The sequence below is a fragment of the Phascolarctos cinereus genome, unplaced genomic scaffold (assembly GCF_003287225.1).
Source record: "Phascolarctos cinereus isolate Bilbo 61053 unplaced genomic scaffold, phaCin_HiC Scaffold_726;HRSCAF=1367, whole genome shotgun sequence".
Lineage (NCBI taxonomy): Eukaryota > Metazoa > Chordata > Mammalia > Diprotodontia > Phascolarctidae > Phascolarctos > Phascolarctos cinereus.
The window spans coordinates 415,882,194-415,892,214 of NW_027556098.1; the positions used below are offsets into that span (position 1 = coordinate 415,882,194).

The 10,021-nt window shown below is 38.3% G+C and overlaps 1 pseudogene; it reads left to right on the forward strand.

The window, feature by feature from the left end:
* Positions 1–8,499: 8,499 nt before the first annotated feature.
* On the forward strand, positions 8,500–9,479 carry LOC110220024 (vomeronasal type-1 receptor 1-like; annotated as a pseudogene).
* Positions 9,480–10,021: the final 542 nt, after the last annotated feature.

Below are 10,021 nucleotides of genomic sequence, written 5' to 3' on the forward strand. Positions count from 1 at the left end.
ATTATTTTTAGTTGTTAATTTTCTTTCAAAACATGAATTTAATTTTTTCTTCTGGTTTTGTGTGAATTTTTGTTTGTCAATTGATAAATCTCCTTCTTATTGTCTATATATTCTTGGACAAGTCACAACCTATTTCAGTCTCATTTTCCATTCTTCAAAAATTAAGGGACTTTTAACCAAATTAGGAAATATTATTCAGTTTTAGTTCCTACCTCATTTATATTATGAAATCTTAACCGGGTCCTAATGGCTGCAAGGCAATCCTATCACACTTTCCTAGTTGATTCATTTTCCCACTCACTGCAATGGTATTTCTAAACCGTCCACCTCAAACATCCCATAGCTCCCCTCCCTCACTTCTTTCAGATAAGAACTTTCCTCATTTTTTTATTGAAAAAATACACCATTATCCAAGAGCTCTTTCTTAGCTTCTCTTCTTAATCTCAATCCACTCAGATGCCTTCCATTTTTATCTCCTCCTTTATTCATCTCGCATTAAGAGGTAGTCCCTGTTCTTATAAAGGCAAACATCTCTACATTCCCAAGTGGTCCCATTTTATCCTAATTCTCCAGTAGATTATTCTCTCCATCATCCTTACTCTCTCACTTATGTTCAATCTCTACTTACATTCTAGCTGCTTCCCTCGTGCCTACAAACATTTCCTCATATTCCATATGAAAAGAATCAAACAAAAATATCAACGAAGCAACATCCACAATAACAAAATCTCACTTCATCCATTCCGTCCTGGCAGGTATCGTTCCTTTTCTCTCCTCCTGTTTTTGCTCACCTCTATAATAAGACTGTGTATAGTAAGTCCCTTTTCTTCTTTCTCTCTTCTTAACTCTTTATACTTTGGCTTCTATCTTATCATTCATCTGAATCTGCTCTCCCCAAAGTCACTAACAATCTCTTAATTAACATATGGAATGAACTTTTCTCAATCCTTATTGATACCTCTGCAAACCTTGCCACTGTAGATGATTTTCTCCTTGAAATTCTTTGTGTTTTCATAAATTCCTTCCCTCCTGCTACTCCTCCTACATACCCTCTCTTTCTCAGTCTCTTTTGCTGAATCTTCACTCAGGCCAAGCCTGCTAAACATTGGTGTCCCACAGGCCTCTCTCTTGTACTCTCTTCTTTTCTCCCCATATACTTTGTCACCAGGTGATCTTACCAGCTCTTATAGATTATATACTACCTCTGTGCTGATGATTCACAAAGCTGTGCATCCAGCCTTTCTTCTCTGATGACTCCTATTCTCGTATCTTTACTTGCTTATTAAACATTTTGAAGTGGGTGTCATACTGACCTCTTAAATTTAATATGCCCAAAACTGAACCCCAAACTATCTTTCCCTAGAGTCCCCCTCTTCCTAACTTCCCTATTATTTTGTAGCTACCCAGGTCCACAAATTAGGTTTCATCCTTTATAGCTATACTCTACCCCCACACTCATATCCAAAATTTGTCAAGATCAGGTGATTTTACCATTACAACAACTGTCTTGTGCAATCTTTTCATTCCTCTAATACTTCCACTACCCTGGTTAGGACCTCATCAGCTCAAGCAATCACAATAACTTGCTCACTGTTCCCCAGCCCAATGTCTTTCTCCATTCTACTTGATCTTCCATTCAGTAAAGTTAGCTTCCTACAGCCCACATCTGACTACTCCTACAAAACAGAATCCAGTGTTTCCCTATCACTTCCCAGATGAAATATGAAATTATCTCTTAGTCATTCTACATCCACTATAACCTCTCCTTCTTACCTTTCTGATTTTCTTGAACCTTACAGGTTTCCCCCTCCCTTTAAAGGGTACTCTGTGATTCTGTGCTATTGGCCCTCTTACTCTTTCTTCAGCAAGCCCTTCAGGCTCCAGACTCTGGGCGATTTTATTTTCTACCTCCCATTCCTGGAAATATTTCTTCTCACTCCTGCCTTCTTCTTTCACATATTCCATCAAATTCTTAACAAAATCCCACCATCTGTTGGGAATTTATAGAAATTACCTAATGCCTTTCCTGATCCCCCTTACATTTGGTGCCTTCTCTTCGTTTTTCATATCTCATTTAAGCAACAGGTAGCTTTTTTGTACAGAGTTGTTTGCATCTTCCCCATCACACTGTGAGCTCCTTGAGTATAAGGACTGTCTTTTACTTTTCTTTGCATCCCCAGCTCTTAGCATAGTGTCATAATAAGTGCTAAATAAATGTTTATTGAATGACTGACTGACCAAATGTCCTCTAAGGACCATTCCACCTCTAAATCTATGATACAAATTTGTTCTTGGTAACTAGTGTACAAGCTCCAGTCATTGTTCAGAATATTTTTATTGCTCATACGTATTGTGAGTACAAGAATGCAAGATGATAACATGAGCCATGGTGTGATGTTTCCTGTTCATGTATACACTTTCTCACCTACTTCATTTACATCTTCACGGAGAACATTAGACCCAGTCTTTCATCTAACTCCAATTTTCTTTGTGTCTCCTGGTTTCATTTATAGCAAGGATGTCAAGATTGACACAATCCATTTCTTATCATCAATGAATGCTTTTTCTGGTCACTTAATAAGCATCACACATTTAGAGTAACAAGATGTAAGTTGATGATTACAGGTTGTCTCAAACCTTTGTAATTGTTAACATGTGTAGTCCTACTGTCCCTAACTTTCTTATTGTCACGAAAGAAACAGAAGTAATTGGAAAATGATGAGGGATATTGTGTTTTTCCTTTATTTGATTGGTTGCCACCAAAGAAAATATTCATTCTGTTTCTAGCAACCTATTGAAGATTTTCAGAGTGGTTGAATATAATAGAAATTATGTTACATCACAAAGACAAGGAGAACCCAGAGTTACCTCAACATGAATATGAAATGAACCATTTTAAAGCAATTACATACAGATGATACTAGAATATTATATTTGTATAAGCTATGCATTTGCTCAATGCTTTCTAAGATAACATTTGGGAATCATTTAGCACAGTGACTGGCAAATGGTAGGCACTTTTTAAATACTAGCTGGTATTATTATTGTTTTTTTTGTTGTTGTTGCATTGTTTCTTTTTATTGTTACTTTCCATATCTTCTGCCTTTCTACATCTGTCTTTTAAAAAAAAATAGAAGACCATATGTATACTGCTATAATTCTCATTTACATCACTTCTGATATATTCTTATATTCTTGTGCAACCCTTTTCAGAGGTAATTCTGGGGAGCTGTAAGTTTTTGGCTCTTCCATGGTGGTATGATCTAGGGAGTTCAAGATTCTCCTGTACTGTGGTTTCTGAGCAACCACAAGCACACTTTTCTTTTTTTATTGGCTTTTGTTTATTAATTTATTTGGAATTATCAACAATCACTTCCATAAGCTTTTGAGTTTTAAATTTTTCTCCCCCTCCCAACCTACCTCCACCTCAAGACCATGCTCAATCTAATATAGGATATATATATATATATATATATATATATATATATATATATATATATATATATATATATACACACATTCCTGTTAAACATATTTTCAAATTAATGACATTGTAAGTAAGAATTACAGCCAATAGGAGGAACCACCAGAAAGAAGAAATAAAACGCAAAAGAAGAAAAGATAGCTAATAGTATGCTTCGATCTACATTCAAACTCTGTAGTTCTTTCTTCTTTAGGGATAGCATTTTCCATCACAAGGCCTTGGGAGATGTCTTAGATCCTAATGTTGCTGAGAATGGTTGTTTATCAACATTAGTCATTGCACAATGTGGCTGTTATAGTGTACAATGTTCTTTTGATTTGCTCATTTCACTAAGCATCAGGCCATACAAGTCTTTCTAGGTTTTTCTAAAGTCAACCTGTTCATCATTTCTTATAACACAATAGTAATCCATTGCATTCATATACCGCAACTTGTTCAGCCATTCCCCAATTGATGGGCATGCTCTCAATATTCAATTCTTTGCCACCACAAAGAGAGCTGCTATAAATATTTTTGTACGTGTGAGTGCTTTTCCCATTTGTATGATCTGTCTGAGATATAGCCCTAGAAGTGCTATTGCTGTGTCAAACAGTATGCACATTTTTATAGCCCTTTGGGCATGGTTCCAAATTGCTCTCCAAAATGGTTAGATCATTTCACAACTCCACCAACAACGCATTAGTGTTCCAATTTTCCCACATCTTCTCCAACATTTATCATTTTCCTGTTTTGTCATGTTGGCCAATCTGATAGGTGTGATGTGGTACCTCAGAGTTGTTTTGATTTGCATTTATCTAGTCAATAGTGATTTAGAGCATTTTTTTTCATATGACTATAGATGGCTTTAATTTCTTCATCTAAAAATTGCCTTTCTCCATCCTCCTCCCCCCATTTATGCTTTTCTTTCTCCTTTCTCCTTTTTTCTCTTCACTGGTATTTTACTTTTAACCACCACTTCCATTAGTCCCTCCTCACTTCTATTCGCACCTTCCTTTTTCTTCCCCTTGACCTTACAGCTTCTTCCCTCCCTTCTATTGCCCTCCCTTTTCTTTCCCCTTTTACCTCCTACTGCCTATAGGGCAAGTTAGATTTCTATGCCTTATTATATTATTGCCTTCTTGAGCCAAATCTGAAGAGAGTAAGGTCCAAACAATGCTCACCTCCCTCCCTTCTTTCCCTCTGCTGTAATAGGCTTTTGTGTCTTTTCCTGTAGTGTAATTTACTCTTGTCTGCCTTCTCCTTTCCTTTTCTCTCAGTACATTTTCTTAGATCAGATTAATCCACTTACTTGGATCCATCTGACCCACTTAATTAGATTTTTTTTATCATTACATCAAAGTCAACTTACATCCACCCCCTTAATGTATAGCCTTTTAACACAGTATAATAACAACACAGTTCTCAAGAGCTACAAGTGTCATCTTCCCTTGTAGGGATGTAAACAATTTGCCTTGTTAACAACATATTGTATGTTACTGTCCTGTTTACTTTTGTATGTCTCTCTTGAGTCTTGTATTTGAAGGTCAAATTTTCTATTGAGCTCTGGTCTTCTGTGAGGAAGGTTTGGAAGTCTCCTATTTCACTGAATATCCATCTCCTCCTCTGAAAGGTCATGCTCATTTTTTCTGGGTAGTTGATCCTTGGTTATAATCCAAGCTCTTTTGCCCTACAGAATATCATGTTCCATGACCTGTGGTCTTTTAATGTAGAAGCTGCAAGGTCCTGTGTAATCCTGATTGTGGTTCCGTGATATTTAAATTGTTTCTTTCTGGCTGCTTGCAGTATTTTCTCTTTGACTTGGTAATTTTGGAATTTAGCTACTGCAATCCTTGGCATTTTTAATTTCGGATCTCTTTCAGGAGGTGATTGGTGGATTCTTTCTATGACTATTTTACCCTCTGGTTCTAGGACCTCAGGGCAGTTTTCCTTGATGATTTCCTGAGGAATATGGTCCAGGCTCTTTTTTTCATCATGATTTTCAGGTAGAACAATAATTTTTAAATTGTCTCTCCCGGATTTATTTTCCAGGTAAGCTGTTTTACCAATGGGGTATTTTATATTTTCATCAATTTAAAAAATTTTTTTTTGTTTCTGTTTGACCAATTATTGCTCTCTCATAGAGTTATTAGCTTCCATTTCCTCAATTCTAATTTTTAACAAATTGTTTCCTTCTATTAGATTTTGTACCTCCTTCCACTTTTGGGCAATTTTATTTTTAGGGATTTGCTTTCTTCAATGTACTTTTTTCCCAGTGAGCCAAATGTATTTTAGGAACTTGTTTTCTAGGTATACATTTTTTCCAGTTGGCCAATTGTACTTTTTTGGACTCTTCTACCTCTCTCATTTGACTTTTAAAATCCTTTGGCTCTTCTAAGTAGGATTTTTTGGCTTCAGACCAGTTCATATTCTCTCTTGAGATTCCAGATGTGAGTTTGTTGACAATGTTCTCCCTTCAGAATTTCTGCCTTGACCTTCACTGTTCTCGTAATATGAATCTATGGTATGTTTCTTTTTACTCACGGTATTTGCTTATTCCCTGGCCTTTAAAGAGATTGAGCTCTCCTGCTGGGAAGCAGAGGGCACTCACCCAACCTTCTTGTGTTGGAAGCCTTGGGCCTGGTCACTTGCTTTGTGTGCTGAGGCCTCCCATGCTGGCAATTGGAGGCTGTAGGGTTTTGGCAGCTTACCTGGTATTGGGCTGGAATCAGCAATACTGGAACTTTAATGGTAGGATTGGATAGTCTGGCCCCTGCATGTTGCCTGCTTTTCCTTTCCTTTCACTTTCTTCAGCTCCTTTCACATGGATTTGCAGGATTTTTATCCACCTGGGGCCCCTTGGAGCACTTTACAGACTTATGCTGAGTAACTGGGAGACTGCTGTAGAATACCTAGGCACCCGGTGGTTTTTTAAGCTGTTTTCCACCAGTTACCCCACCCTCACGGAGGCATTAGAAGGTCCAAGTGTTGGTGCTTGCCTTCTCCACCACCTGGGTTTCAGGATCTCCTCCTGGCATGTGGAGGTGGGGCTTTCCGCTAGCTTGCTGAGATGTCTCCTATTCCATATAGCTCCCCTTCTCCAGGGCAGGAGTGGCCTTTCCTGTTAATCACTCAAGCTACCTGGGCTACTGGACTGCTGGATTCCATCTTTCTTCTGGTTCAGCTGTTCCGGGGTTTCTCCTGCAGCGATGTTTTCTGGGCTTTCAGACGTTGATACAGGAGGGTCAGAGTGACTTACTTTTTACTCTGCCATCTTGGCTCCTGGAAGCAGAACTCTACAAAATGGCTCTTTCATATACTCAGTGGTTGCAGTCAAACAGGCTTACTTACCATTTTCTGTAAAGAACATCTTACTTCCATGCCTTTTGCATACCCTCTCCTCCATGCCCACTACAAGCACTCTTTTCAAGCCTGGAACTGTGACCAGAGCCCCTGCTCCCCTGTGGCCACAAGCTCTCCTGTCCTCCCATTTGGACTAAGACCCAGGTCTACGATCTAGATCCAAGAATAAGCTATACAACAGAGTCCTGCCCCTGGTGTCAGCAAATGGACCCCTGTAAATCTCCTTCTAACACACTGTCCAATCCCCTTACCATCGATGGGCTCGGAGGTCAGGAAACCACCATGTCTGCCATGCCCGCCACTGACTCTGTTACCTTGAGGCTTGCTCCTAGTTGGCTGGGGCCCAGTCTGGGCTGGCTGGTGCAGCCTGCATTGCACTGAGCTCCTCTCTCACCCTGGTGCAACAGACCTTTCTTGCCAACCTTCTAAGCTGTCTTGGGCTCAAAAATCATTTCACTCTTTGTGTGGGTTCTGCTGCTTTAGAATTTGTTTAGAGTCATTATTTAAAGGTATTGTGAGGAGTTTGAGAGAAAGCTAAGGTGATTCCCTGCCTTTGCTCCACCATCTTGGCTCTGTCTTCCTATATTCTTGTATCCTTGAAAGACCTTAACTTAATTGAGGGTCAGAATTATACCTTCTATTAGTATCTCAAGCACCTCGGACATTACCTGGCAAACAATTTGCATTTAACAAATGCTTATTTATTAACACTTGGATCTTTATATTTGGCTTTTGTTGTAGAATTATATTATTTTATATCAATATACAAATTTACAAAAACAATATGCAATTAATGGACTTGTTGGTTGCTTTGGGATTTACTGAAAATTAATCATCTGATAATATATAGGGGTCAGATAGGAAATTTCCTTTTTTAAAAGATATTTATTTTGTTAAATGGTTAAATTAGTTTTGTGATTCCTAAAATAATTTCAACATAAGGTTTGAAACATTTTTGGCTATCTTTGCTGCAACAAAAATATAATAATGTGTCTTTTCCCCATGGCCCAACCATTAAAGTTCATCATTTTTTTAAGCTTTAGTTGCTAGACTTTTATTCATAAATAGAGTAATTAAATTAATATTTTATAGTGCCTCAAAGATAGAAAATCATTTACCATAATCTCATCTGATCACCATAAATATGTTGTAAAATAATTACTTTTATTCTATTTGAAAGATTATTGAGCATGTGAAAAGCGATTATCTTGACCAGGGTAACATGATTTTCTGTGATAATTTCTCATTTTAACCTGTTTTGTATTATCATATTTTTATAACACATTTTAAAAATATTCTTTTACATGTATCCTTTAGGAATTGAACTTATGAATTCATTTTTCCAGCAGCAGGGTCAAAACCACCAAAAGGAAAAAAGGCTCAGCATTGTAAGATGGACTTTTGGTGTCATATCTATGTTAATTCTTATAATTTTGCTAATTTTCATTCTGGCTACCAAGGAAAAAATACAAAAAATACAAACCAGTCTCAGTGGGCCCCATACCCTTGCAGATGAATTATATCAAAATTCAGCCCAACACACAGACTATCTAGGTGTTCCCCAAATGCAGCCCAGTCTTTGTGGATAACACCCTTCAGAAATTTAACAAATCTTTGCTTTTCTCCTAGGATTTTTCAGCACTGACCACAATTCTTCTTCCCAAGACTTGGAGAAAATGATGCTTATTTACCTGGTGTTGGGCATTCTCTTCCTTATTCAGATGGGAGTTGGCATTCTTGGGAATTTCTTCATCCTGGGCCTATACACCTTCACTTTACTCACAGGCCATAAGCTGAAGCCCATAGAGGTAATTTTTGCCCACCTAGCTTTGGCCAATTCAAAAGTGATACTCTCCAGAGGGATCCCTCAGCTGATTGTCTGCTTGGGCTTCAAAAATTTCTTGGATCCCATTGGGTGCAAATTTATTGTTTATCTTTTTGTTGTGGCCCGGAGTGTTTCTCTCAGCATGACCTGCCTCTTGAGTGGTTTTCAGGTCATCATCATCAGTCCCAGTAACTCCTGGTGGGCAGAACTTAAAATCCAAGCCCCAAAGTGCATTTTGCCCTCCTGTTTTCTCTGTTGGTGCTTCTATCTGCTGATAAATTGCACTTTGCTTGGGACTATGCATAACTCAAGGTATCGACTAATAATACAAAGATATGGTATCTGGGATATTGTTCAATTTTAACTCCTGCCTCTTTTAATGCTGTGCTTTTTGCAATTGTCTTTTCTATGCCTGATATTATATGTGTGGGATTCATGATCTGTTCCAGTGCTTACTTAGTGCTTCTCCTGCACAGACACCATCAGCAAGTCCAACATATTCATAGCCCTCATCTCTCTTCCAGAACTGTTCCTGAGAAAAGAGCCACCCAGGCAATCCTCCTACTAGTGATCACCTATGTCTCCTTTTATTCCATTAATTCTAGCTTGTCATTTTACCAGTTTAAAACTGACAAATTTCCACCCTGGCTCGTGGCTGCCACAGACCTCCTAGCTGCATGGTTCCCAGCCATCAGCCCTTTTGTGCTGATCTTCTTTGACTCCCAAGTCCTCAAATATTGGTATGCTCTGTGGCATAGGAGGCATTGCTGTCTCCTATGCCACACTGTCCACAACCATACCCATTTCCAGAATTCTTCCCTAACACTATAGTAAACAAGTGTTTTTCCAAAGCTTGTGGGACAGTGACAAGAACAGTGGAATCTAAGGATTTACAAAGGACCTCTGTGATCATGTGTTCAAACTCTTTCCTCTTTTACAAGAGTGTTCTTGTTCAGATATGTTTTTGATGACACTGATACAAGTGACATAGTTATTTCTTAAATTCATGTCTCCTGATTTCAAATCTACTTTTCCTTTCATTAGACCAATGATGTAAAACTCAAATAGAAATAGAGGCCACTGAACCATATATAAGGGTCTCTATAAGTTGCATAATGACTTTATTGTAAGATATAATATTATCTGTGTTTTAGAGATACCTCGGGGCTCAGTGGACAGAGCACTGGGCCCGGGGTAAGGAAGACCTGAGTTCAAATCCAGCCTCAACCACTTCCTAGCTGTATGACCCTACTCAAGTCACTTAACCTGTGATTGCCTGACAAAATGAATCCACTGGAGAAGCAAATGGAAACCAGTTCTAGTACCTTTGCCACAAAAACCCAAATGGAGTCATGAAGGGAAAGATACTTGTG